This window comes from Miniopterus natalensis, chromosome 7 (genome assembly GCF_054644295.1).
Source record: "Miniopterus natalensis isolate mMinNat1 chromosome 7, mMinNat1.hap1, whole genome shotgun sequence".
Classification (NCBI taxonomy): Eukaryota; Metazoa; Chordata; class Mammalia; order Chiroptera; family Miniopteridae; genus Miniopterus; species Miniopterus natalensis.
The window spans coordinates 53,450,934-53,478,841 of NC_142087.1; the positions used below are offsets into that span (position 1 = coordinate 53,450,934).

The 27,908-nt window shown below is 34.4% G+C and overlaps 1 protein-coding gene and 1 long non-coding RNA gene across 8 annotated transcripts in view; both read left to right on the forward strand.

Moving 5' to 3' along the window:
• Positions 1–27,908, forward strand: part of KIAA1328 (KIAA1328 ortholog) — a 204,881-nt gene that overhangs the window by 27,024 nt on the left and 149,949 nt on the right. The window lies entirely within an intron of this gene.
• On the forward strand, positions 4,143–8,954 carry LOC107524177 (uncharacterized). 3 transcript variants are annotated; one of them, XR_001601941.2, is made up of 3 exons: positions 4,143–5,149; positions 5,383–5,459; positions 8,242–8,954. It is a non-coding gene; the product is annotated as an uncharacterized LOC107524177 (long non-coding RNA). The 3 variants fall into 3 exon arrangements; XR_001601944.2 differs by having other exon boundaries at positions 8,285–8,954; XR_001601943.2 differs by lacking the exon at positions 8,242–8,954 and adding an exon at positions 6,837–6,914.

Sequence of the window (27,908 nt, forward strand, 5' to 3'; positions counted from 1 at the left end):
ATTTCTAGGCAGTCAGAACAACACTTAGCAGCATGTGCCGTTGCTTGCTTTGTGCTCAGTACAGCCATGCAGCTGTTCTGCTGCTGCTGTTATACTGTGGAGTACATATTTGTCAACTAAAAAAGACAATAAGGAATTTGGGCATTAAAATGCAGCATTGGAACTTTATTAAATTGTGTTCCACTACTGCAGTTGAGCCTGCAACCTCTTTGTAGTTGCTGTTCTTTCTAGCTAAACTGTTGACAATCCTAACTAATTCTACTCTGAACTCATAAAAGTTTTCTAAAAATCTGTTGTAATTTATAAGTGTTTTACACTGCAACATAACGCCACAAACTATTCTCACAGAGGAGAAAACTGTTGGAGTTAGATCTAGGGAGGGGTGTGTGTGCATTCATATAGTCATGTGCCACATAATGTTTCAGTCAGTGATGCACCTAATATATGAATGTGGCCCCATAAAATTATAGTGAGACTGAAAAATTCCTGTCATCTAGTGATGTCACAGCCAACTTAATGTCATGGTGGAATACATTACTCGTGTGTTTGTGGTGATGCTGGTGTAGACAAACCAACCACTACCATTCTTTTAGCTTCTTTTAATGGTTGCAGAATTCCAGATTGCAAAATAGCTGCTCCAATTCCAGGTATCACATTTGCATTAAGGTGGGAAGAAAAGGGGCAGAAGAAATTCTAGCACTTGTAACTCCCTCTCCTTTTTTTAAAAAACATAAAGCCTTTCTCTGAGTACCCCTCCCCACCTTCCCTCTCCCCTCTCCCCACCCCCTGCAGTCTTTCATGAGATATTTATTGTCCTGAACTTTATTATTTGGCCATGCTAAGCTGCAAGAGAGGCTGAGAAAAGTGGGCATTTAGCTTGTCCAGTTTATATAGCAGCAAGCAGCAAGGGAGGAAGAAATTGAGAACTCTGGTAGCCGAAGTAGGGGAAATAGAAACCACTTTTTGTATAAGGAGGAGGTGGTGATACCTTGACCTTCCTGGGACCAAAAAAAAAAAAAGTATTATGTCCAGTGGAATTGGGGTGAGTTGGAGAAATAAGGTGAGAGAGGGAGGTAGCAGACAATTTAGAAAGTGTGGCCACAGTTAGAGTGGGGCCTTGTTTATCTGGTGATATGCTTAACAAAAATGTATGGCTATCTGGAAAAGTAGAATCTAATTTTGGTGGGCTATTGTATTTAGCACTCTCTGGGTTAGGATTAATTGTAATTAGTGCTGAAACGGTCTAAAATCAGTATGGCTATGAATAGTTTCTTCTGTCCAGCTAAATATTAAAGATACCCCAGGTGATTGTAGTGACACAATTTTTCCTGTTTTCCCCACGACTTAGCTCTGGGAGCAGCAAACTGTTGCCATGGGCCAAATCCAGTAGGGTGCCAGCTAAATTCAGCCACACCCATTCATTTATATATCGTCTGTGGCTCCTTTTGTACTGCAGGTGCAAGTTGAGTAGTTGCAACAAAGGCCCTGTGGCCTTCATAGCCTACAAGATTTCCTATCTAGCTGTCTACAAAAAAGTTTGCTCACCCTTGATCTATCTTATAAACTAAAAAGGAAAGGAAAAGGCATATAAATAAAGCCAAATACTTGGACATGTGACATAGTTAGGCCTATTTTCATATGGTTTGAAGGGATTTGACATCAGCCATTTTTATTATTGCAGATGAAGATGGGAGTAAATATTAGACCGTTATCAATAATTGAAATGGTTCAGTTAACATAATTGGTTTAAGATTTTTTTTTGAATCAACAAAAGATAGGTGGTATTTGTGGAACTTGTCAAAAAAGGGAGAAAGGAAGATATTAAAAATAGTGATACCGATAGTTTTTATCCCGAGTAGATTGCTCAGGTACAAATCTCCTTTACCAGCATAAACCTGTCAAAGGTTAATTTAGGTGATTTTACAGTACATAAAACCCTTTAAAACTTAGAAACATAAGACAAGGTTATAATTTAAAACAGTATAATTTTTACTACAGGTACATTTACCCATCATGCATGAATGATTCAGACGCTTTAATATACATGATATCAGATAACTTTAGGTCATTGTTAAATGTCTGTTTCTGTGTTAGGAACTGTAAGAATTCTGATTTTTGGCATTTTAAAGATGTTATACTAAATTTATGGGGTTTTGTTTTAAAAGTTTTAATAACTTGATTTATCGATCAACTATACAAACATAGACCAGTTCCTTAGTAACAAAAGAAGAAAAGATATTTTACATGTTTGTATTTGGACCAGGCTTTTGAAGTATTTGTTCTTATAGTAAATAGAGAATTATTACTAAAACATAAAAATTCTTGGCAATTTTCAGTCTTTGAACAAAGAAAGCCTGTTTTATGAGAACTTAACTGTGTAAATGAATATGCCATTTACCAAGTCGAGCAGTCTGATGAACCTTGTATATTTTTGCCTAGCTAAGTGAGTGTGAAAGGAGAGATAAATTTGACACTTCAAGAGAGAAATATGTCCAATATTCCAATAGAAATCATTCTGAAATGTGTTAGCATGTATAGTATGAGACAGAGGATGTAGTCCTTAGAAAAGATGATGAATATTTGAGCTAATTGTATTTCTAGAACATATGTCTTAGGTCAGGATGATATCAAAAGCTTACAGAAGGAAAGTACAGCCTGATACTTGTTGACTTCACCATTTTAACTGGCACAGCAAGAGAAGTGATAGAGAAGAAATCAAATGGGCTCTAGAGCCAACGCTGTTCTAGCGCTGACTACCTGTCTGGACTTGGGAAAGCTATTCAACTTCTCTGAGTCTCTGTTTTCATTTATAACATATAGATAGCTGATAATACCTTTTCTACAGGCCTGCTGAAATGTGATATTCTTTACATTATGTATGTAAAGAACCTAGCACTGTCTTGTACTTAGTAGATACTAGAGAAAAGATAGCAATTCTCATTATTACTACAACTAATATGAATGAGGGATGAGATGACCAGCTTCTCTGTTTTTCATTTTTGTGCCTTTCTTCACTGGGGTTTGATTTTCATTAGGTTGTACAAGTGCTTAGGGTTCTTAGAAGGCCCAGAGATAGAGTGAAATTGATGTGTTCTGTGCTTTATCTTCTAATTTCTACAAAAGAGGAAACCTCTCTGTACTACAGATACCTGTTGTGTACTCATTGGGAGGAAACCGGGTCTTACTTTCCTGTCCCAGGAACCAAACTGACAGGAATGTTTGTGTGTTTTTTCTCCTTTTGATCTGCTTCCATTGTCTTTGATTGCGACTTAGTAAATTGAAGAGGTTTAGAGGTGCATATAGCTCAGATCCTTGAGCCCATTACATAGGTAGTCATTTTAGAAATCTTGTTTTAGGAAGAAAGAATTTTAAAGGAACTAACTTTAAACTTTCTGAGGAATGTTTTAAAATGAACCAAAGGTCTCAGTATGTCTGCTCTGAAAATACACCAGAGAAAATTCACAAGAATTTTATCTAATTTGTGCAAAGAAGTCGTTGGTTTGAATAACAGTCATACTTCAGAGGTATTCTAAGCTTTCCATTTAACTATACATCTCTGCTAAGGAGCTATACTACCGTGATCTGTTAGATTTGTGTCAAGGATAGGAACCATACTATGTGAACTGTCATAGACCTGGGTGGAGTGATATTGGGTGGATAGGAAAAGTGGGGAAGGATAGTAGAAATAAGTTTCATGAGAAAGGAAGTAAATTTCAAAAGAAAGGGTAAGTCTCTCTTTCCTAATTTTTCTGGCCCTTTATAAGAGAAGACAGGAGGTACTTGGAAATAGCCTTGGAAATAGTTTTGGGAGAATTAAAAATCTAAACTTAAAATGAAGAAGACTGTAGGCAGAGGACAGTGTGTTTTGGTGTCTGACAGTGTAGTATACTAATGTATAGCAAGGTATGTTACCTCATCAGCTTTGGTTAATCTTGCCTTTTTTGTTTTGAATAAGTATTGTTTCTTTGTTTTTTTTTATGTTTACAAATTGAATTATGTGGTGACAGAATATATTTTGTGTACATGGATAAAGTCAGTTTATTCCATTTAACAAGCCCTGGATAATATTGTTTTACTAATCAAATAATTATCTCTAGCACTGCAGAAGTTGTGCTGCTGGAGGCCATTTTATTTGCTCAGTGATGCTGTATAACTTCAGCAGGTTTGGGGCCGTTATTATTGTCTGTGTCCAGCAATGCCCTTTTAAATCATAATGACAGATTAAATACCTCTTTCCATGTGCATTAGAGAAATAAGCATGCTTAAGGAAAGTACTGTTTATTACTAGTATTGTTCCCGAAACTGTTCTTAAAGATTATTTTGTTCTCTTAAAAGTACTTAGGTATTAATGCTAACTACGGGGAGGAGTTGATGATAAATGTTTGCAGAAACTTAAAAATTTGTAAGTTTTTACCCATATAGTTAATTTCACTTTAATAAGCCTTGAGGGGCTAAGTTACTCTGTGGTAATGAGTTATATTTACACTTTACTTTTCTGGAACTCATCCAAGAATAAGAATAAAAAGAAGTACTGCTCACCTACCCTGGCCCCCTGTGGATGCACTTTTCTTATATGAGAATTCCTGAGGCTGTTATATGGATAGTAATAATCCATTTATTAGTAACTAACACTCATTGTCTGGTGTTAGTTCATAAGTCCTTTGCAGATGAGAAGTAGAAAATCAGACGTAAGGAATGAAACTACGGTGAGAATATTGAAGCTGACAGAGAAATTGACAGGAAAACTATTAAAAACCACATAAGAACTGAAAATGTACAGCAGTCTAGAACTCTACCCACAATGATATATCTCAAGTCATCATATATTACATGCAGTGCAGTAGTTAACATTCATAATGATGATTCCGAGGCATCAAAATAATGCTAAATTATTTCTATTCCCTTACTTTTTAGTACTTCTATTAGTAATAGCCTATATTTGCATATGGATTTTCTATTTGCAAAGCATTTTAACTTATACTTTTTAATCTTCACAGTAACCTGAGTAAGTTAGGTGAGGCAGATACTCTTATTCTCTTACAGATAAAGATACAGGTATGGAGAGGTCACTGAAAGAGCTCACTGCAGTTAAGGGTGAAATCTTTCGAATCCAAGTGTCATTTCATTGCTCCAAATTATTTCTCTAACAGTGAGTACTACAAATATCAAAAAGCTTTGTTTTCTGGGGAACATTTGAGATCGTGTTCCACAGCTTATGTCATCAGTTTGACTCAAATAAACTTTTTTTTTTTAAACTTTATTTTCTAGCCTGCTTTAAAGCAAAATTTTATAAAAACTGAAATATGTGAAGTGTTTCAGAGATTTTCCTGTATTTTGACTTTTCTATTCAGTCACCAAGTTTTTATCATTTTCCTTCTGAAGCGTTACTCTGGGTCCATTGTTTTTTGCTGTTTTCACTGACACTTGACTGCATTCCTGCATCATTGTATTACTGTATGGTAAGTTCCCTTTTGTCCCTCTGTTCATTCTCTCCGGGTATCCTTTATTTCCTTCCATCACTGCTGCCAGATTAATCTTTCTTGAGGACTGTTTTTATTACATCATTTTTATTACATCGCTTTTTAATACTTTTCTGTGGCTTCTTGTGACCTAAAGTATCAAGTGCATATTCTTTTTTTAAAACAATATGTTTTTTATTGATTTGAGAGAGAGGGAGGAAGGGAGAAGGAGAGAGAAACATCCATGTGAGAGCCATACATCTATTGGCTGCCTCCTACACAGGATCCAAGCCAGCAGCCCAGGCATGTGCCCTTGACCGGCCATCGAACCGGCTACCTTTTGATGCATGGGACAACACTCAACTAACTGAGCCACACTGGCCCGGGCAAAGTGCATATTCTTAATTTTGACATTCAAGCCCTCCATTACTGGTATCATATAACATATTTGACCTTCACTTTTATGTCTCCCTTACTTGGTCCCTGTATCCTAGGTAGGAAGGACTCATTGGTTTTTTCTACTCTTTACAATTTATTTCTATTTCATCATTATTCTTTTCACTAGTTTTCTTCTTCAGGGTTTCTTTAAGATGTTTTCTGTGACAATTTTAAAAAAATAATATTTGGCTCTTAGAATTCTTGAAGCATTCATACATGTACCAACTGCCTTAACTTGTGTATCTCATGGTTCTTTGGGCACCTGGGGTGTTTTTGCAACAGTGCTGGATGTTGAATAAGAAAGTTGCTTATATTGGAGTCTTGGATCAGCTGCTTGATACCTTTGTAACTTATATTAGTGTCATGGAATGCAGGAGCATTTCAGTGGCATTTTAGAAGAGTAAGCCAATTTTCAGTGGCTTTAGACTTAAGTAGGGGTGAGAAAGTGAAGGCTATGCAGAGAAGGAGCTATTGTCTCATCAAAGGGGAATTTATATTTGAAGGAATGTATATTGATTTGTTTTAAGGCTGGAAGAGAATTTTGAGCCCATGAGTATATTGAAACAAATGTGCCAGCTAATGATTAAGATCTGCTTTCTATTTTATACTACTTTTTCTGATTTTCAGTTTTTCTTCTGTGAAGATGAAACAAGTCTTAAAGAAATTCTGATAAATTTATCTGTTAAACTTGCATGCTTTGGAGTATTGAGATAGGAGATAGTGCTTTCCAGTCCCTTTGCTCTCTATTCTGGGTTTAGCAAGGTTCATTTGTTTATATATGTATGTATTTGTTATTTTTAGTATTTGCCATGGACTAAATTGCATCATATCTTGAAGTCCTAACCACCCAATGTGACTATATCTGGAGATAGGGTTTTTTTGTTTGTTTGGTTTTTGTGTGTGTGTGTGTTTTGTAAAATATATCTTTATTGATTTCAGGGAGAGGAAAGGAGAGGAAGAGAGAGAGACAGAAACATCAATGATGAGAGAGTCATTGATAGGCTGCAGCCCGCAACCCGGGCATGTGCCCTGACCGGGAATCGAACCCTGATCGCCTGGATCCTAGGTCGACGCTTAACCGCTGAGCCACGCCCGGCCGGGCTGGAGATAGGGTTTTTAAGAGTAAATAAGGTTGAATTATGTTATAAGGGTGGGGCCCGAATCCAATAGAACTGTGGCCTTATAAGAAAAGAGTCCCCCCCACACACACATCTCGTGTGAGGACACAGCTGGAAGATCAGGAAGAAAGCTCTCACCAGAAACCAAACCATGTGGGTGGGACCTTGGTGTTAGACTTTCCAGCCTCTAGAAGTGTGGAAAATGAATTTCTGTTGTTTAAGCCACCCAGTTTATGGTATTTTTGTCATGGCAGCCTGAGCAGATTTAGACAGTATTTAGCATGTACTTAGCTCTTTGATATTTTTATTCTAAATATAAGGTGAAAAGGCCTTTCCGTGTATCTATAGAAGAATTGTGTTTCTAAACACTAGTGTGTTTTCAGATGTTATTCTCTGATCATTTTTCCTTATTTTTATTCTCCTGGTTGGGTATTAATGCACTTTGAACAATAATTTAAAATCCTATTTTGTATTATTTTTCTGATGAGATTTGCTTTTAGGGATTTCTCTGCCTGTTGTCTGAGATTTTTTTTATATCTGTTGTGTATTCATTTATAGTAAAACAAATAGTTTTACTTTCCAGGTTTAGTTTTGGTGGTGTTTTGATTTCTTTGGCTTGCTGTGAATGCTCTAGATCTGGAGCCCCTTTGTTGCTTTATAATGGGGGACACTGAGATTCAGAGAGATGCGGATTAAGGCTTCTACAATGGCCCTTGTGGCTAAGGGATTCGTTTTTTAATGCACACCAAACTGAAATTCAAAAAAAAATTTTTTTTACATCTGTTTAAATAATTTTAAAAAAATTTCTTTTCAGTGACAATTTTGCACTAGGTAAACAGTACTCAGTCTGTTTAGCATCATTTAAAATTACTTTGGAAAGTCTCAACAGTTCTTAAACAAAGAAATAGACTTTTAATAAATCAATCCTATAATAAGTATTATTCAGCAGAGTTCATTATATCATTTAGCCTTTTACATTACTGATCTTCTTTAAAGGGCTATTCTGATATAATCCTTTCCACTAAATCCATTTGCATACCACATCTCGTAATTGCTTTAGATTTGAAGAATATAATGAATGACTTTATTATTTATCAGTAATACATTTATTTTAGTGTTCTTAACCTAATATGGCCTTCACTTATGAATAGCTAAGTGATTCAGATGGTAATATTCTCACTTCAGTTAGACACTTAAACAATAACATTTCTTTTTTATTTTTATAGTTTCGCCCAGTATTTTGCATTTCTAAGCTCTATAATTTTTCAGAAGTAGAATTATTACATAGTCATGTAATGATTCGAAGTTAACTGAATATCTGGAATGGATCTTCCTATAGATAAGATGGTAAGGATTATCACTTTCTCCCAATTTTATTATCTTTGTTACTACAGAAATCCCAGGCTATTGAGCACCTTGTTTTCCTGAATCCTCAGGCTTGTAAAGAACAGTCAAATGGGGAAAGAGTCTTTCCTATCAAAATAATCTCAAGCAGTCCTTGAATTTCTAAATAAATGTAGCCTAGAAAATTAAAATATTTAAATATATTACTTGTGTTCCAGTTGGTCAGTTTTTCAAATAGTTGTTATGACGTATGTGCTTTATTTTGAGGCCATACCTTTAAGACCCATTTCCACACAGAAGCTAATAAACACTGGAAAATTGGCAGGAGGCAAAGGGAAAAAATAAAGAGGTAAAACCAATAGAAAAGAAGGTTAAAAATAGTAATTGCCCTACTGAGAAATTTGCACTAGAAAAAGTCTGACAATAGAGAACAAAGCCTATAATATGGTGACAAAAGAGAATAGTTATTAGTTGGGTACAGGAAAAAGTTACCTAATACCCACTTCAGTTTCACATTAATAACCCCAAGGCATCAGTGTGCTAGGCTAATGGCACAAGGACTAGCTAAGCTGTCTAGAGGCAAAGGGAGAGGAGGTTTAGTATGATGGTAGGTGTAATAATTTAGAGACATCACAGCATTTACAAGTATATTCTTAATATAGCATTACATAGTGATTTGAGATGGCAGAGAAGTGCTTTATGCTGCTCCTGACAGCTTTTATCTTTATTAAATCAAAATACCATACCAATTATATGAAAATTCCTATTGGTAAACTTCTAGTTGATTAGAAGTTAGATGTCTCAAATATGACTTATCTCAATGTGTGATACAACAAAAATACTATTTTGTAAAGAGCACTAGAATTATAAAACTTGAAGTCTTAACTTAGTTTTGCATTTTAACTAGCTTACCTTAGATAAACTCACCTCTGCAAGTCCTAATCTCATAATATATAACATGTTAATATCTGAACTATTTACCACATAAGGTAATCATATGAGCTTAAATATGCAAATTTTTCAAAAGTATGAAGTTCTACAAAAATTTAAGGTCTACAAAACGTTTTCTTGCCCTGAAAAAAAATTACAACAGCCAAGCTGGCGTGGCTTAGTGGTTAAGCATTGACCTATGATCCAAGCAATCGAGGTTTGATTCCCAGTCAGGGTACATGCCCAGGTTTTGGGCTCTGTCCCAGTGCATACAGGAGGCAGCCAATCAGTGACTCTTTCATCATTGATGTTTCTATCTGTCTCCCTCTCCCTTCCTCTCTCTGAAATCAATAAAGACATTTTAAAAAAATTATAACATAAAAAAATAGATGTGAAGATATATTTAATAAATCTCTCAAATATTTTTTATTTCAGATGCTATCTTTTATTCAAAGGTGGTTTTTTTCCTTTAGAGTCCTCATTCACATTTCTGTTGCCCAAAGAGTAATTAGCTTTTGAAGAGGCAGTATAGTTTTTGAAGCAAGTGGTTTTTTATTTATGAGGGAGCATCCTTAAAAAAAATTTTAGTACAACTTAAGAAAGTTTGTTGCTAAAGAAGTCAGGTAGGAATTACTAAGGAATCTCACCATTCATTATATGCTGCCCTGACAAGGCATAGAACAGATGTCGAGGAAAATAATGCAGAAACAAAACTCAAAAGGCTAAGATTAGATGGAACCTACTTAAGGATGTTTTATGAATCTGTGTCAGGATTAAGCTTTCTTGTTTATAACAAGAAATGCCAAAGTAACAGTAATACAAACAAGATATATGTTTATTCCTTTTTATTTTTTATTTTTATTTTTAAATATATTTTTACTCATTTCAGAGGGAGAGAGAGATAGAAACATCAATGATGAGAGCGAATCATTGATCGGCTGCCTCCTGCACGCCCCCTGCTGGAGATCAAGCCCACAACCTGGGCATGTGCCGTGACCGGGAATCGAACCGTGATCTCCTGGATCATAGGTCAATGCTCAACCACTGAGCCATGCCAGCTGGGCCGGGCTATTCCTTTTTATTTTGAGTTTTGGCATGAGGCGGGTATGATGACTCCATAGATTTTAGAGAGCCACACTTTTTTTTGTCTTGATTGGCATTCCAATCTTCAGCCATGTGCATATTATAGTCAGCAGGAAGGAGTCTGTTGATTTTGAAAAGTATGTTCTCAATTTAGTTTTAATTTTGTCTTTCAGTTGTTGGATTTAGAAACACAGTTGAATTTTTATATTGATTTTATCTTTGACCTTGCTAAATTCTCACTAGTTAATTTTAATAGTTGCTTTATAGATTCCTTAGGATTTTATGTGCAATGATGCCATCTGCAAATAAAAACAATTTTAGTTCTTTCTTTCTGATCTTTAAGCCTTTTATTTCTTTTTCTTGTCTTACTGCAATACCTCTAGTTAGGTATTGAATAAAAGATGAGCAAGAACACCCTTGTCTTTGTCCATGTTTTAGGGGAAATGTGTATTTCATCCTTAAGATTGATGTTAGGTATAGTTGTTGTTTTTTTTCATTTTTTATTTACTGATTTTAGAAGGGGGGAGAGAGAAACATCAGTTTGTTGTTCCACTTATTTATGCGTTCATTGGTTACTTCTTGTATGTGCCCTGACTGGAGATTGAACCCAAAACCTTGGCATATGGGGACGATGCTCTAACCAACTGAACTACCCAGGGCTTAAACTATAGATTTTTTGATAGATATCTTTTTATCACACTGAGGAATTTGTTTTATTTTAGTTTACTAGGAGGTTTTTTAAAAAATAGTTGTAAATGAGCTTTGATTATTGAGGGCACTTGACATTCTATTATGTATTTATTTATTGTCTGTTTTCCTCATGGGACATTATTTTTGTCTTATGCACTATTGTACACTGAGAATCTTATACACCTAGTACTTGCTATGTACTCAAAATATACCTGTTACATGAATGAATTGTTAAACCTGTGTTGCTTGATTAGAGAACATCTGACTTTTGAGAGAAAAGTTGCATTTTACTGTTAGAGCTGCACATCATCACAGTCTACCACCATCTGGTGTTCGTATATCTAAATTGCAGGAAAAGCTTCTTGGAAGGTGAATAAACATGTAAGAGCAAAAACTGCAAATGACTGGACTGATCCGACTGTTACAATTTCAAAATAAACATATCCTCATTATATATAACAAGACTATGCCTGAGGTTTAGCAAATATTTTCACATTTAGTAGGTGCTGAAGTGCTTTCTGTTTTCCTGGGTGTTAGAAAAGGATGAAGGATCGGTTTAATTATATATGCTAAGGAAACAGAATAAATTGTGAAAGTTGACACAAATAGAGTGAGTGCAAAGGTATTTCTATATTTGCATTCCTGCTCCCTCAGCATTTCTTTGCAGTTAGGTGCTAGCTAAACTTGAATTTTAAACAAGGATTTTTCAGCTTCTTACCTTGTACTAAATATTTAATATATTGCCAGCAAGTCCATCTTGTGGCCAAGAAGGAAATTTTAGGTTTTTCTTAAAAATCCAATCCCTTAGTTGCACTTAATTCACTGAGACATAAATGTAGAACTGGGTGGGATTTATATGTTATATTAGGTAGCATTTTAGAGTGAAACCATCTATCCTCTATACTGGTATGACTACCACTGTGTATTTTCACTTCTTGGCCTTTCTTTGAAAAAAAATGCACCATCTGCCCTTGCCAGGTGGCTCTGTTGGTTGGAGCATCATCTCATACACCAAAAGGTTGCTGGTTGATTCCTGGTCAGGGCACATACCTAGGTTCAGGTTAGATCTCAGGTCGGGGTCAGGGTTGGGGCACATATGGGAGACAACTGATTGATAATCAGTGTTTCTCTTTCTCGCTTTCTTCCTCTCTCAAATCAATAAACATCCTCATGTGAGGATAAAAAAATATAAAATGAACCATCTGCCACATATATGTTAATAAAAGTTTTTCAAAATGCAATTCAAATATTAAAAATTTCTTATGTTAAATGGTCACTCTTGTAAAATGTTGATATTTTTACATAAAGGTTAGTCCTTCTTATGGTCAAAATACCCTAGGGTGATAGTATTGGGAGAACCATTTTAGTAATAAAGATTATAGTGTGGATAAGTTCCCTACAAGGCCCCATGATGGTAATACCACTAGATTTTGTCTTTAAAGAAAACTGCTGAGAGGCAATAATTTTTTTGTATGTGTCCCATTTTCATTAATGCATGGTAATTGATGGAGTTGCAGTGACTTGTAGCAGTAATGAGTTCTAAACATAATAATGCACTCTTTTCTAATAAGTGAGCACTGCTGGGGTTTAAAAGCATACTAAATCAGTTGCTTTAGTATGAATTTATTAGTTTTTTTCAGCATTAGCTTTAATAGTAGTTATTTACATAAGCGTACATCCCATTAACCGCCATCAGGGCTGGAAAACATGCTGAACTGTTCATATTTTCATATAATTATTGAACATAATGGTTTCATTTGCATTTCTAAACAGTGATGTTTCTGTCAGCCTTGGAAATAGTGTCTTTACGAAGTCCCTATTTCACATCCACTTATTTGACATCGTTAAATTTTATGCTAATGTGCTTCCCTGGAATATCATCAGTAGGACAGATGCTTGTGCTTTAATATACAAATCAGGGATGCTTTTCCATCCCCCAAATGGCAAAGAAAATTTTTAAAAATCTGCACTTTCAGATATAGAGTCTGTCTCCATATAAATAGGTTTATGAAATAAAACTTTCAGGAGTAAATGTTATAATCTGGTTTTCCCTTCAAAATACTTCATTATGAATAGCTATCTACCTGACTAGGGTTAGTTTTGTTGTACTGAGTGAGGAGATGAGCTTAGTAGAGATCTTGTTGCTTATGAATATTTAGAATTCTGCTTCTGAAATGTTGATCTTGAGATGCAAGTTTTTCAGGGCCTTTGAATATATCAGGCCACAGTGTTAGTTCTGAAAGTATTCTCTGTATTTTTGTTCCTTTAGTTTCTTAACCTGGATTGTAATACCTCATGGTGGGAGATGTTATGTTAATACTCTTGAGCATCTAAACTCTTGAATACATTTAGAAAATACTCACTGTAAAAAATGAGTCCGCTCGTGGGGAAGGGTTGCAAGACGGGAAGCCAAGAGCATGTCAGTGAGGTAACAGAACTAATATGGAAGGACAGGTTTTATGGATAACTCTTTGCCTCTTGGATATTAATGTGTACTATCAGCTTTTGTTTCTCTAACATTTGTGGATGCTTTTGTGAATGCTGTCAATCAGATGGCTGGAAAATTTTAAACAGGAGCAAAGTAAAGAATTGTTTTGAGAATTGATTCAGGTATTTTTGGCGCCCACTACGATGGCACTAGGTCTTCTGGGGCCCCTTCTTTTCTTGTGACAGCTCAGGGCAGCATTTTACTGTTGACTCTTAGTGGACATGCCGTACCAGAGCTTACTTTGCAAAGTTCAAAACGCAAGGTTGGCAGTCTGGCAAGGCAAGGTAAAGAAGTAGCTTTAAGAGGAGTTCTTGCCCCAAATTACTTGCTAAAAATATATTAGAACTGATATAGCATAAAACTGATACAGCATAAAAGGATTATTTGGATAGAAATGTTATTTGGCTTATGAGGTCAGGAGGCAACTGAAATTTTTGCAGGGACTTCTGTTCTTTGGGAAATTGCCAGGGAAGAGATATAAAGATTGTGAAGAAATATGATAGAGTTGAAGTTTCATAGCTATTTATTTTTAACCCAACTTTTTCATGTATTTTCGGTATGCTCTCTTAAAATAGTCTGAGATTAGTGCTTCTCACAGTGATGGGATCTTTAGAACTATCATATTGAAAACATTGTGTCCTGCTATCTAGGGAAAATGAGGCCTTCGTTGTTGCCAGATAGACATTGTATATAAAAAATTTTAAAGTTCTGAAAATCTAGCCTCACTTAAAAGCAAGGCAATATTTTCAGCTATTTATTATTAAAGAATATGATTACACCTTTATTGACATTTCTTTTTGGTGGAGTGCAGTTTGCCACGAAGCTGGAGAAACAATCCCTATCACCAAAATACACCATTTCTCTTTTTCCTCCCTGTACACATTTCTTCCTTTTCTAGAAAGAGGTTTAATGTTGAAATGAAAATTTTATCTGCCTATTCAGTTTTAACGTACCATGGTATTTAATCTTACGACTTGCCCCTGAATGTCTCTGTTGCTATTGAACTTTACTACCTTCAAGGCAGCAAAGCAGGTGTGTTTTAAGTGCTATGTGACTGGTTCCCAAGCCCGGACTTCAGAGGATAAAAGAACCCTAAATTGTGTTTTAGGACATTTTCTTTGTAGGTTTCTTGTAAATTTAAAAATTCTAGAGAAAGTCAGGTATTATCCACAAAGTGCCAACCAGTTAGGAGGACATTGGTTGTTCTGTTATACTTATTTTCTCTCTAATGGCTGAGGGAACACAATTACCACCTCCCTTTTAGAGATGATGAAAGTACTTAGAAGTAAACCTGAAGCACTGTGGGATGCCTGAGCATCACCTGTTCTGCAAAGCTGCAGGGACTCTTAGGCATCCACTGTGTTGCACCTGTTTGAGGAACCTTTCTTTTAGGGTATTTGATTTTCCTCTCCTTTTTTTCCCATTGTTAGCCAGGACAGTAATTACTCATAGAACTCTCTAGCCTGTGGTGATATTTACAAATATGTCTGTTAATCTTTCCTCAACTTTATGATTAGTGTTAGTATTTGAAGACAGAGTAGGAGTCTAGGGAATACTTAATTTTAACCTACATTTCCTGATTTAAAAACAGTATATATATATAGAATATTTTTGAATAATGCAGAATATTGCTTCATTCTTGAAATCGTCAGTACATGGCATATTCATGTTTTCTTAATCATTAATCATCTTAATGGGCGTAAGTAGGTCTAATTTGACATCACAGTGAAAGGTAGAATTTTTCAGATACCTTGCCTTTAATTTTATATCAATTAATTATATTTTATTTAAGGTAAAATACAAGCCTCTCAATTAAGCAGTTCAATGGTGTAATGGTATTTGCAAAAGTTCTCTGCTCAGTTTTGCTGTTGTGCTTCAGTCTTTCCAGTGAGAGGGAGGGAGGACTAAAAAGAAAGAGAAATCCGAAATTAATGTGATTTTAGGGAAAATGTTGGGAAAATAAAATTTCCATGGAGCCCAGTTAGTGCTGCTCAGAACACCTGTGCTTTGCTAAGCCAGGGAGGTAGATAGCTCTGTGATGTGTATAAATAACTGACCTCTCCAAACTTCAGGCTCCTCTGAAAAATGAGGGTAATAATAGTGTTTACTTCAAAGAATTGTTTCGAAGATTAAATAAAATAATGCATATTAAATGCTTTGTGCCATGACTAAACACATTAGATTTCACTTAAATTTATTTATTTATTTATTTATTTATCTACCTATTTATTTATTTATTTAACTTATCTATTTTGTCTGTCATTGACTTTATAGAAGCAAACTGAGATAAAGTGACCCTAGCTTCCTTTATTCATTTTCCTCTCATCTTCTAGTCCCTTGCTACTCCAAGTGCACCCCTCGGATTTGTGATGTCAGGATCACCAGCAACACCTGGGAGCTTGTTGGAAATGCAGAATCTTAGGCCTCATGCTAGACTTAATTTTTCGGAACCTGCATTTTAGCAAGATCCCTGTATATTAAAACACTTTTTGTGCTAATTTCTTGCAATAGGAATGTTTTGTGTAAGAGTTATGAGCAGCGGAGAAATACAGGCTTTTGCTGTCTTCTAAGTTCTTACTTTCCTTTGGATCATGTTGGGAAGCATATGTGATAGGGGTGTGTTCTACTAACTTGTATTCTGCTTCTGCTGCTGTTAGGTGGATTGTTCTACAATTGTCAAATGTGTGGTGCAAAGCTCCCATGTGCATATTGATTTATTATCCACTTGTTCTATCAATTACAGAGAAAGGGAATTGAAATTTCTGAGTATAATTGTGGATCTATCCATTTCTCTTTGCAGTTCCATCCATTTGCTTCATGTATTTTGAAGGTCTGTTTTTAGGTGCATAAAAGTTTGAGATTGTTATCGCTTCCTGAAGAATTGATCCCTTTAGCATTATGAAATGACCTTCTTTATTCCTACTAATATTCTTTGCTGTAAAATCTACAATGCCTCATGTTTATTGAACTGCTCTGACTCTCTTTGATTAGTGTTAGCATAGTATATCTTTTTTTCCTTTAACATTTAACCTAACTGTATCTTTATATTTAAAGTACATTTATAGCCAGTGGGTAGGTGAGTTGTGCTTTTATTTTGAATCCAATCTAATATCTATACCTTTTAATTGGGTTTTTAGACGTTTTATATTTTATGGGATTCTTGATACAGTTAAGTTTGAGCTTATTATTTTGCATTTTATCCTATTTGATCTTTATTTTTCCTCTTTCCCTTTTTTTCTGCCTTCTTTTGGATTAATGGAATATTAAAAAAAATTATTTTATTTTTTTGTTGGCTTATTTGCTGTCACTTTGTTCTTATTGGCATTTACTGGTTGCTATAAGATATATATAGATATATAGATATATAGATAATCTTTAATAACAGTGGACCTTCCAATGATGGATTAAACCACTTAGCTACATTACAATGGTGTAGTACCATTTCTTCTGATCTTTGTACAGTTGTCAAGATACATTTTATTTTTACACCCACACTTATTTTTGTTAAACAATGATCTTTAATGAGATTTAAATAACAACAAAAATATATTATTATTTGCCCGTGTTGTTACTACTTCCAGTGCTGTTATGTAGTCCATATTTCTGTAATCACTTCCTTCTGCCCGACAGACTTCCATTGACAGTTGTTGTGGATATAAATTCTTTTTAAATTTACAATGAAAGTTTTTATTTTGCCATCATTTTTGAAGATTTTTTTTCTTCAGTCTCTTAAAAATGTTGCTCCGTAGTCATCACATTGTCATTTCTATCAATGAGCAGTGGTTCCCCTTTGTCTTACTGACCACTTTCCTTTATGCCCAGCTGATTCACTGGCTCCCATATCTGCAAACTATTGGATAATATCTCATCATTGCTGATAAGTACTCATCTCTGTTTTTGCAGGGCCTAATATACTTCATTACATTTTATCAGTTAATATAGTACCCCATTATATGGATGTACCACAGTTTCTTAATCTGTTCATTTATTAAAAGATTATTTTGATTGCTTCTGGTTTTTGTTGAGTCTGAAAAAAAGCAGCTATAAACATTCACATGCAAGTTTTTGCAAAGACATTTATTTTTAAATCAACTAGGTAAATACCTAGGATAATGATTACTGGATTGTATGGTAAAACTGTTTAGATTTGTAAAATACTGCCAAATTCTTTCCCAAAGTGGCTACACCATTTTACATCCCCCCAGCAATGAATGAGAGCTCCTCTTGTTCTGCATTCTCACCAGCAGATGTTATTTTCAACCCTTTGGATGTTAGCCATTCCAGAGGTGTGTAGTGATAACTTACTGTTGTTTTTAATTTACCTTTCCTTAATGATACTGTGTTTTTATCATGTTTTCATATGCTAATTTGCCACCATCTGTGTTCTTAGGTGAGGTGTTTATTCATATCTTTTGCCTATTTTTAAAGTTGGATTCTTTGTTTTTCTTATTGTTGAGTTTTAAGAATTTTACTCATAGTCTAGATACAAGTCCTTTATATGTGATTTGCAGATATTTTTTTCCAGTCTATGGCTTGTCTTTCATTCCCTTAATAGTGTCTTTCATGGAGCAAAAGATTTTAATTTTGGTAAAATATATTTTTATCAATACTTTTTTCATTGTTCATGCTTTCTTTTCATGTTGTGTTTAAAAACTCACCATCTAACCCAAGGTTGTGCATATTTTCCCCGAATGTTTCTTTGAAATTTTATCACTTTGTGTAAAGTTAGGTCTATAATCTGTGTTGAGTTTACTTTTGTAAGGTGTGAAGTCTCTGGCTTTGTTCAATTGTGTGTGTGTGTGTGTGTGTGTGTGTGTGTGTGTGTGTGTGTTGGGTTTTCTCTTTTTGCATATGGACATCGATTTGTTTCAGCACCATATGTTGAGAAGGTTGTCATTTTACTAGTGAATTACCTTTGCCCCTTTATAAAAAATAACTTGACTATATTTGTGTCAGTTTGTTTCTAGGTTCTCTTTCTGTTCTGTTGATTTATGTCTATTCTTTCATCAACCACACTGTCTTGAATGCTGTAGCTTTATAGTAAATATTGAAATCCTATAATATGAGTTCTCCAACTTCGTTCTTCCTTTTCAGAGTTGTTTTGACTATTCTAGTTTCTGTTTTTCATAACAATTTAGAATAGCTTATTGATATCTACAAAAAAGTTTACTGGGGTTTTTATTTGGATTGTGTCAAATGAATATATCAGACTGGAGAAAATCTGCATCTTAACAGTATTAAATCTTCCAATTAATGAACATGGTACATCTCTCAATTCATTTAGAGCTTTTAAAAAACAATTTTTATGAGTATTTTGTAGTTTTCCGCCTGCATTCTTGCACATATTTGGTTAGATTTTACCTAAGTGATTTTTTTGTACTAATTGGTGTTAACTTCTTAAATTTTTCAGTTTTTTAATTTTTATTGCTGGTATACAGGAATAGAGTTGACTTTAGTAGTTGATCTTGTGTTCTGTGACTGCAAAACTTAACTGTTTCATGAAGTTTTTTTGTAGATTCTTTGGAATTTTTTACATAGACAGTCATGTCTGAAAGTAAGGGCAGTTTTATTTTTTTCTTTCCAATCTATATGCTTTTTATTTCTTTTTCTTGCCTTATTGTACTAACTAGAACTTCTAATATGATGTTGAATAAAAATGGTGCTAGAGACCATTTTTGCCTTGTTCCAGATCTTAATGGGAAAGCATTTAGTCTCTCGCCATTAATTATGTTTTTACTATAGGCTTACATGGATACCCTTTATTAGGCTAAAGAACTTTCCTTCTATTCCTGGTTTTCTGATAGTTCTTATCACAGATGGATGTTGAATTTTGTTAGATGCTTTCTCTGTCTCAATTGATATGATCATACAGTCTTGCTTGTTTACTAATATGGTGAATTACACTGGTTGATTTTTAAATGTTGAGCCAGCTTTGCATTTTTGGGCTAAACCCCACTTAGTGGAATGTAGTTATACTTTTATATGTTGCTGGATTTTATTAGTTAATATCTTGTTAAGGATTTCTGCTTAATGAGAGATTTTGGTCTGAAGTTTTCTTTTCTTGTAATGTCTTTACCTGGTTTTGTATCGGGGTAGTACTGGCCTCAAAAGAGGAGCTGGAAAGCATTTCTCCTCCTGAATTTCCTATAAGAGTGTATAGAATATATTTTAATTTTTTTCCTTAAATTTGTGTTAGACTTCACTAGTGAAGCCATCTGAGCCTGGAATGGCTTCATTTGTTTTGTTTTGTTTTTCCTTTTTTTATGGGAACATTTTTAACTACAAATTAAATTCAAGTTTAATCAATATAGGGTCATTCAGGTTATCTATTTCTTCTTGAGTAAGCTTTGGTAGTTTGCCTCTTTTAAGGAGTTTGTCCATCTCATCTGTTTTCAAATTTATATGCATAAATTTGGAGTAATGCAGTAATTTGGGAATTAATGAGACCAGTTTCATAAATTATATTAATTTTAACTAATTTGGAATAAAAGCAGCTAATTTGTTTCTTCCTCTTGAATACACTTAAAAAGAAGTGTAATACAGTTATTTACTCTTTATGGAGGAACTGCTCAGTTTGTCATTTCTTGAGCTTAAACCTAATAGTTACTTGAGGGAGACAGTTGTTATTAAGACACTAAAGTAATTTTTTAAAATTTATTTTATCAAGTTACAGACAATTTGACTGTCTGGAACCCATAAAGATTTTTTTCTAGCTAATTCTGATTATATTTTTGCAAACTAACATGGCAAACTGTCAGGTGTGTATGCATTTACATGGGATCGCAAGACAATTTGCAGCTGTGTGAATCAAGTCTGTATATTAATTATTGATTAAAAATAAATATTGACACATTTTATAATAATATATTACATATAAATTGAGTAGCTCCCCTTTTTTATAATATATAACATTTTGAAATGAACTTTTCTGTTAGTACAAGTTCACAAAAGAATTCCTAGTTCCATAGCCAAATTGGAGTTGGCTTTATTTTCCATCCAGGCTTACTTAGTAGTGACAGAATTGAACCAGAGTCTGTGTGGTAGATTTGGCCCCAATTCTTTTACCCTTCCTATATCCACTTTCCACGTGACTTTGCAGTAACATATATTTACTTTCTTGTTGACTTTAGCCAAGTAGAATGAGGCAGAAGTGAAAGCTAGTATGCCATTTTCAAATCTGGGCATTAAAAATCAGCCTTGAGTGTTTCCACTTGCCCTCTTGCATTTGTCATTGTCATGAGAAACATGTTCAGGAGGACCAATCCCCTTCTGACTGCCCAGTGTGAATGTGTCATACATTGCTCGCACCCCAAAAGCTCCCCCTGTGGCTCCTTTCAATCACTACCATCCCCAAGGTTGCTTTCCTGACTTACAAACCATACATAACTTTTTACCATCTTGCCTTGCACATTCCAAGTGTTCGGCAGAAATCTTGGGTGAAAATTAGCCGTATGTTTGAGGCTTCCCACATCTACTAAAAGCTCTTCTGGTTTTTTTACTCTGTCTTATATTCAGAAGGTTATTTCTATTAACAGTAAACTAATGTTTGAGTTTAGTTTATAAAAATTACTAGAATCAATTTACAGTGTAATTCCAAAGAGCTTGGCATTTTTAGCTTGTTATTCTGCCTCTTCAGTGACAATATTGTAATTAGGAATTCGAATCGTGGCCATGAATCCTTGTGAGCTAGCAGGCAGATATGACATTCTCCTTTCAAATGCTTTGCTTACCAGGGCAGGAGAGAAGACTTTGACTTTTTTATTAAAATTGTTAATGAGTGCTTTAACCAAAAGAAGCCTTGGTCACTTGACAACCAGAATTCTCATTTTCTCTTTAAATTCAACTCTCTGTGTAACCTTGTACAAAAACATACATGTAGAGTACTTTATTTGTTTTTTAAAATTGCTTTATTTTCTTGCAGAGGAAGTCATCTGCTCTCTAAAACATCTAGGCAAGAATATAGACTCAAAGAAGTTATACAAAGCTGTGTAGTATAGTGGCTAGGGGAAAAAACGAAGACATATTTGGATTCAACACAAAGTTATTTTCCATTTTATCTGCATGAATTTGGTCAAATGATTTTTCAAGTCCCCTTTTCCCCTCTATAGTTTGTAGATGTATAGTGGATTCTATTTCATATGGTTACGGAGAAGGTTGTATGTGATAAATGCATGTAAAGGCTTAGTACAGTGTCTGGAGCATTATAAGCACTCAGGAAGAAGAGCTCCTTGATGATGTTATTAGTTTTATTACCATTAACATTATTATTAATTACTACCACTGTTAAATATTTTACTGGGAATAGGAAAATCTAAGCAATTTTTGAAGGCCTTATAAAAATGTTTAGTTTTCTTTCATTGCTTTATAATTGTAGAATTTACTGTCTTGTAGGAGATTACTGCTAAGACCTTCAAATCTCTGTTAATATTTTGGTTAAAATATTTTTGTTTTTATGAATTCTTCAAAGTATTCTTATTCATTTTCTATTGCTGCTGTTCCAGAGATCAGAATTCAAAATCCATCTCAGTGGGCTAAAATAAAGGTGTCAGCAGGGTTGAGATCCTTCTAAAGGCTCTAAGAGAGAATCCTTGTTTTGTTTTGTTTTTTTTTCTTTCATCTTCTGGAGTCTGCTGGTATTCCTTGGCTTCTGGCCCTGCATCACTTCAACCTCTTTTTCTGTCATCCTGTCTCATTCTCGGATGGATTCTTTCCTGCTGCTTATAAAGAGGACTCCTGTGATTACATTGGGTATACCCACATAATCCAGGATAATCTTTTCAAAATCCTTAACTCCATCACATCTGCAAAGTCATCTTTTTTCTGGTAATATAACATATTTACAAGTTTATGGGATATAGACTTTGAAATCTTTGGGTGTACCATTATCCTGCTAGCCCTTAGAGATTCACATCTGTACAACATGCAAAATAAATTCACCTCATCCCAGCATCCTCAAAAGTTTCAGCCCATTACAGAATCAACTCAAAGTCTAAAATCTCTTCTAAATCTTTTCAGCTCCAAAGTTCAAATCTCATCATCTTAAAATATCTAAATTAGGCATGGGTGAGGCTCTGGATATAATTTGTCCTAAGGTACAATTCCTATCCATCTGTAAACTTGCAGAACTCAAGAAACAAGTTATCTGCTCCCAAAAGACAATGGTGGGACAAGCATTAGATAAAAGCTATAGAAATTCTCATTCAAGAAGGGAGGAAACTGAAGGAAAAATGGAGTTACCAGTTCCAGGCAATTTTGAAATTTAGCCTGACAAGCTCTATTAGGTTTCAGTGCCTGGAAAAAAAATCCTCTTTGATTTGAGGCTCTACCCTTGTGGACTCATGGCTCTGCCCTTGGGATGATCTTTCCTTTCTCATGAAGGATAGCACTTTGCAGCTGAGTAATTTTAGTCTATGGAATTTGGGAGTCCAGAATCATCTTATTTTGTCCTTTCTCCTTTTTTTAGTCCTAGTTGGCAGTGTTTCTCCTCATATAACACTCTCAGGAATCCTGAGTATGATTTGGGGATGAATTGTATTAGACCAGAGTCTCCTCCACACATCTTTCCTGAATGATCCCATCTCCAATCTGGGTTCTGCCTCAGTAGCTGAAGGAGTGCAGAAATCACATGCTTAATCTTTTCTAAGATCTCTTTGTGTGACTGAATACTCTTTTTCATCCTTCCAAGGCAGAGTTCCCTTTGGCATTTAAGATATTCACAGGTTTCAAGGATTAGGACATGGATATCTTTGTGATGATGGGGTATTATTATGCCTATCATATTATTATTATTGTTTCTCAAATCATTTTTTTAATGTTCCAGGTACATTTCTAGTAATACACACATATGTATACATATATTTGCAATTAAATCATATTACATAACTTTTATTCAGTAGAGCAATTTTGATATTACCTTGAGCTTCTGGTCAATTACATTTAAAAAAGTATTTTTATTGATAGTTTAGAGAAAGAGAGAGGGGGATAAGGAGAGAGAAACATCAAGGTGAGACCGAAACATCGAACGGCTGCCATCTGCACATATCTTGTGCATGTGCCCTGACTGAGAATCTAACCAGCAACCTTTCAGTGCACAGGGAGATGCCCAGCCAAATGAGCCACACCAGCCAGGGCTACATTTGTTTACAATGGAAATTACTTCTCTGCCTATCTGTACTTCTGATCTAAATTAAAAGGTATATTTCTCATTCCCTATGGCATTTATGCATGGATTTGCATTGTAAGTTACTTAAGGTGCATGTAATTATTTAACTGTATTTTAAGGTCTTGAGTTTAGAATGTCATTTTCACATGGTTCAATTTAATTTTCTTTTTTGCTTTATCTGGTACTGCAATCAATAGAATAAATTCTCATTGATAGACTCATACTTTTATACCTTGTTTGAAATGTTTTAATTTATCTAATCTTCATCTAATGTTATTTTCCAAAATTTTATGAGATAATACAGAAATACTGCCAGATATTCCAAAGTTTCCCAGTTGGTCTTTTCAAGTCAGTTTTTTAATTATTTATTTATTTGCTTTTGCTGCTGTTTCATTTTTGTTTTCTAGTACTAGTTACCATTCTTGGAAATTTGTAGCATTTTTTTTTCTTTTGAATTTTTTTTCGTATAGTTTTACCAACAGTGAAATACACTTTTAGTACTTAATACCTTTTCAGCATCTAATACATTTTCAGCCCTTAATCTTATTTTGAAATAATAAGTCATATTTAGTAGTGGGTGTTCAGTGCATTGATTTGGGGGGAAGTTGTTACTATAGGGAGTGCAAGAAGGTTGTACCTTATTAATTATTTGATTTTTTTTTTTTTTTAAACATACATTAGTACCACAGACTTTAAGAACAGTTTCTTAATTTTGTAGGCACTAAGTTGGGAAGAAACTTGTAATTTTATTATCATAAATGCTGTGTGTGACTCCTGTTAGACTTTTTTCCTCCTCAGTCTGATATTATCTAATATATTTAATTATTTCTATAATGTGACTTTGAGAAATAAAAGAAAGTAAGGCTCTTTTGATAACCATGTATCAAGATTACCTGTAGTGATAAGAATAAATTATGGCTGGTTGAAAAGATAGTGACTCCTTACTATATTCGTGTTAACAGCTCAGAAAACTGAAATTAACAGGTTTTGTAACTTGCCTAATGTCAATCAACTAGTAAGTACTCCAGCTGGGTTTGGATTTATCACTTGTCCCTGAAGCACTAGCTCTTTCCAGTTAGAGACACTTTTATTCTAAAGAACCAGTTGGTTTTCAGATGAAAATTTTAAAAGATCACGTATTTTATGTATTGCATTGAAATATATATATTCATACAGATTTTGTTTTTCATGCCTCAAAAAATAATGTTTAAGTATAGTTTCCTCTAATTTCCAATATACTAAGATTAATGTTTAAGTGGCAGCCTTTGCTATTTGACAGCTATGGATTATTATCTTTCCATTATATACAAATATTCACTTAGTACTTTTAAGAGCATAAAAGTCAGTTTTGCACAGTTTCAAATACTTTATTGGCTTTTTAAAATTTATTTATGTTCAGCCTGGCAATTTGTCTTTGCATTAGTTGACTCCATGTTATATGGCCATCCTACCCTAAAACAAGTCTTCTCTTTAGTTCAACAATTGTCTTTCCTTTTATTTACTCACGTTGCTGCGTTTTTCATGCTACAGCAGGTTTCGTCCTCTATCACGCTGTCTCTCCGCTGCTAGCTAAGGAAATTAATCTTCCCTAACTCACTGTTGGGAGGTGTTCTTTCCCTTATTTTAAAATTGTTTATTAATTACTTATAAATATTTATAGTACATTCTGTGCACTTTTAGATATTTTTGCCTGAGAAAATATCTGCACTTTGTTTTTACATGCATATTTGTTTTTTTACTGGTTCCTCAATAAATTTTCACGTATATATTTAACTTACCAGAAGTCTAAAGTTAACATTTTTATTCTTCACCCATAGAACACATTAATTCTATTAACTGCTCTCCAGTTTACATGTTGTCATTGTTATCATTTGAGTTGTAGGGTTTTTTAAACCTTTTATGAGTTTCAGCTTTAAAAATAAAAACACCCACAAATTATTTCTTGCATCTCAGACCTTCTACCTGGTATCACTTACCTTCTGTTTCAAGTACATTCTTTTTTTCTTTTTTTCTTTTTTAATATATCTTTATTGGTTTCAGAGAGAAGAAAGGAGAGGGAGAGAGAGAGAGAGAGAGAAACATCAATAATGAGAGAGTCATTGATCGGCTGCCTCCTTCAGGCCCCCCCAACTGGGGATCGAGCCCACAACCCGGGCATGTGCCCTGACCAGGAATCAAACCCCAATCGCCCCGATTCTTTAGCATTTCTTTTTGTGAGGATTTCCTGGTATTCATCTACATTTCTGTCTAAAAATGTTCTTATTTTATCTTCATTCTTGAAATTCTAAGTTGACAGTTACATTTGTCAGCTCATTGAAGATAACATTTCACTGTCTTCTGGCTTCCATTTTTGTTCTCAGAGTCATCTTTTTTTATAATTCTTACTTCTCTTTCATTACCTGTTTTGTTCTGTGGTTTCACTGTAATGATTCTAGGTATGAATTTCCTCGTGTTTACCCTGCTCAGGATTCATTTGTTATCTTGAATCACTGTTGATTTGTGTTTCATTGCTAGTGAAAAATTATTTCCTTATATTGCTGTTGCCCATTTCTTTCAGTCTTTGCCTTCAGGAAACTCTAGATACATTTTAGATCACTTTATTCTATCTTCCCTATCTTTTCAACTCTCTTTATACTATCTCTTCATTTCTCTATGCTGCATTCTGCTAGACTTTTTCAAATCTCTTAGGATCTATTTCTTGTTTTATTTCTGTCTAAGCCTCCACAGTAAATACATTTATTGAAATTTTAAATTTCAGTCATATTTTTATAGCTAAAAAATTTTATTTGTATCTCAAATCTGTTTGGGCATTCTTTATTGTTTTCTGTACTCTGTTCACTTTTTCACCTTTTTTTTTGGTCTTTCATTAGGCATATTAAATATAGTTACTTTATGAGACAGAATTCCAAAATAAGAAATCTGTGCCTGCTGTCTCTTTTTTGCTGATTCTCTCTTATGGTGTTCTGTTGCTGTGTAGTTACTGAATTTTTTGCTGTGAATTACTTACTGCTTTGTAGTTTTATCTTTGGGGAGTCTTTGAAGTTTATGATAACAGTAAGTTTTTTTCAAAGTAGACTTGGATTTTTTTCCCCAGGTCTCTTTTTTTTTAAATTAAAAATAAATAGATTTATTTAAATATATAGCTTTATAGAAATGTTGTCCCCCACCCCCCACCAGATGTCTTGTGGTCACTGCCATGTGGTGATCTCTGTAACCTGGATTATCATCTTCTACCACCTAGATAGTATAAATTTTAGCTGAAAATATACAGGAAGGCAGGCTCGTGGTGACAAATTCATAGGGTGATTTATATGGTCACTTGAGCTCTTTATTTTCCTACCATAGTATGAATGTAATACAAATTTAGGGAAGAGGGGAAAGAAACAAGGGCTGCTCAGTTGAGTCTCTTTCTTTGTGGGCCAAAGCATATAATAAGCTTGTGCTCCATAAAGGAAGGTCTTTTGATGAGACAGCAAAAAGTCCCGGATAAGGTGGTGGAAGAGAGTATTAGATATTAGCTTTAAGCTCTGATACCTTGGTTATTGTCATAAAAATTCCAAGGAATCTTTAAAAAAAAAATTCCTAGAACTATTAAATGGGTTTCAAACATTACAGGGTACAATCTCAACATACAAATATTTGTCACAAGGAATAATCGGAAACTAAAATTTTAAAAAACAGCACCAGTTACAGTATCTCCCCCACAAATAAAACAATTAAGTATTAAATATATGCAGGATCTGTATACTAAAAGATACAAAATGATGAAAGAAATCAGAGAAAACCTAAATAAATAGATAGACCAACCATGTTCATGGAGTGGAAGATTCAACTTAGTGAAGGTGTTAATTATTCTGGAATTGTTAATCCCTATCATGTCCTCAGGAACATTTTTTGTAGATATAGACAAGGAAATTCTAAAATTTAAGTGGAAAGTTAAAGGAGCTAGGATATCTAAAACAGTTTTTTACAAGAAGAAAAGAGTTGGAGGACTTTCACTACCCAGTTTAGCCTGAGTAATCTAATGCAATACTGGAAAAAGTATAGATCCATTGATTATTGCAACAGAATAGAGACTCCTGCACTGTACCCACACAAGTATGGCCAGTGGATTTTGACCAAGGTACAACAGTGACCGGTTAGGGAACCAGTTTTTTGATATGGGGCTTGCACTCTGGGAAAAAGCCATAAAAACA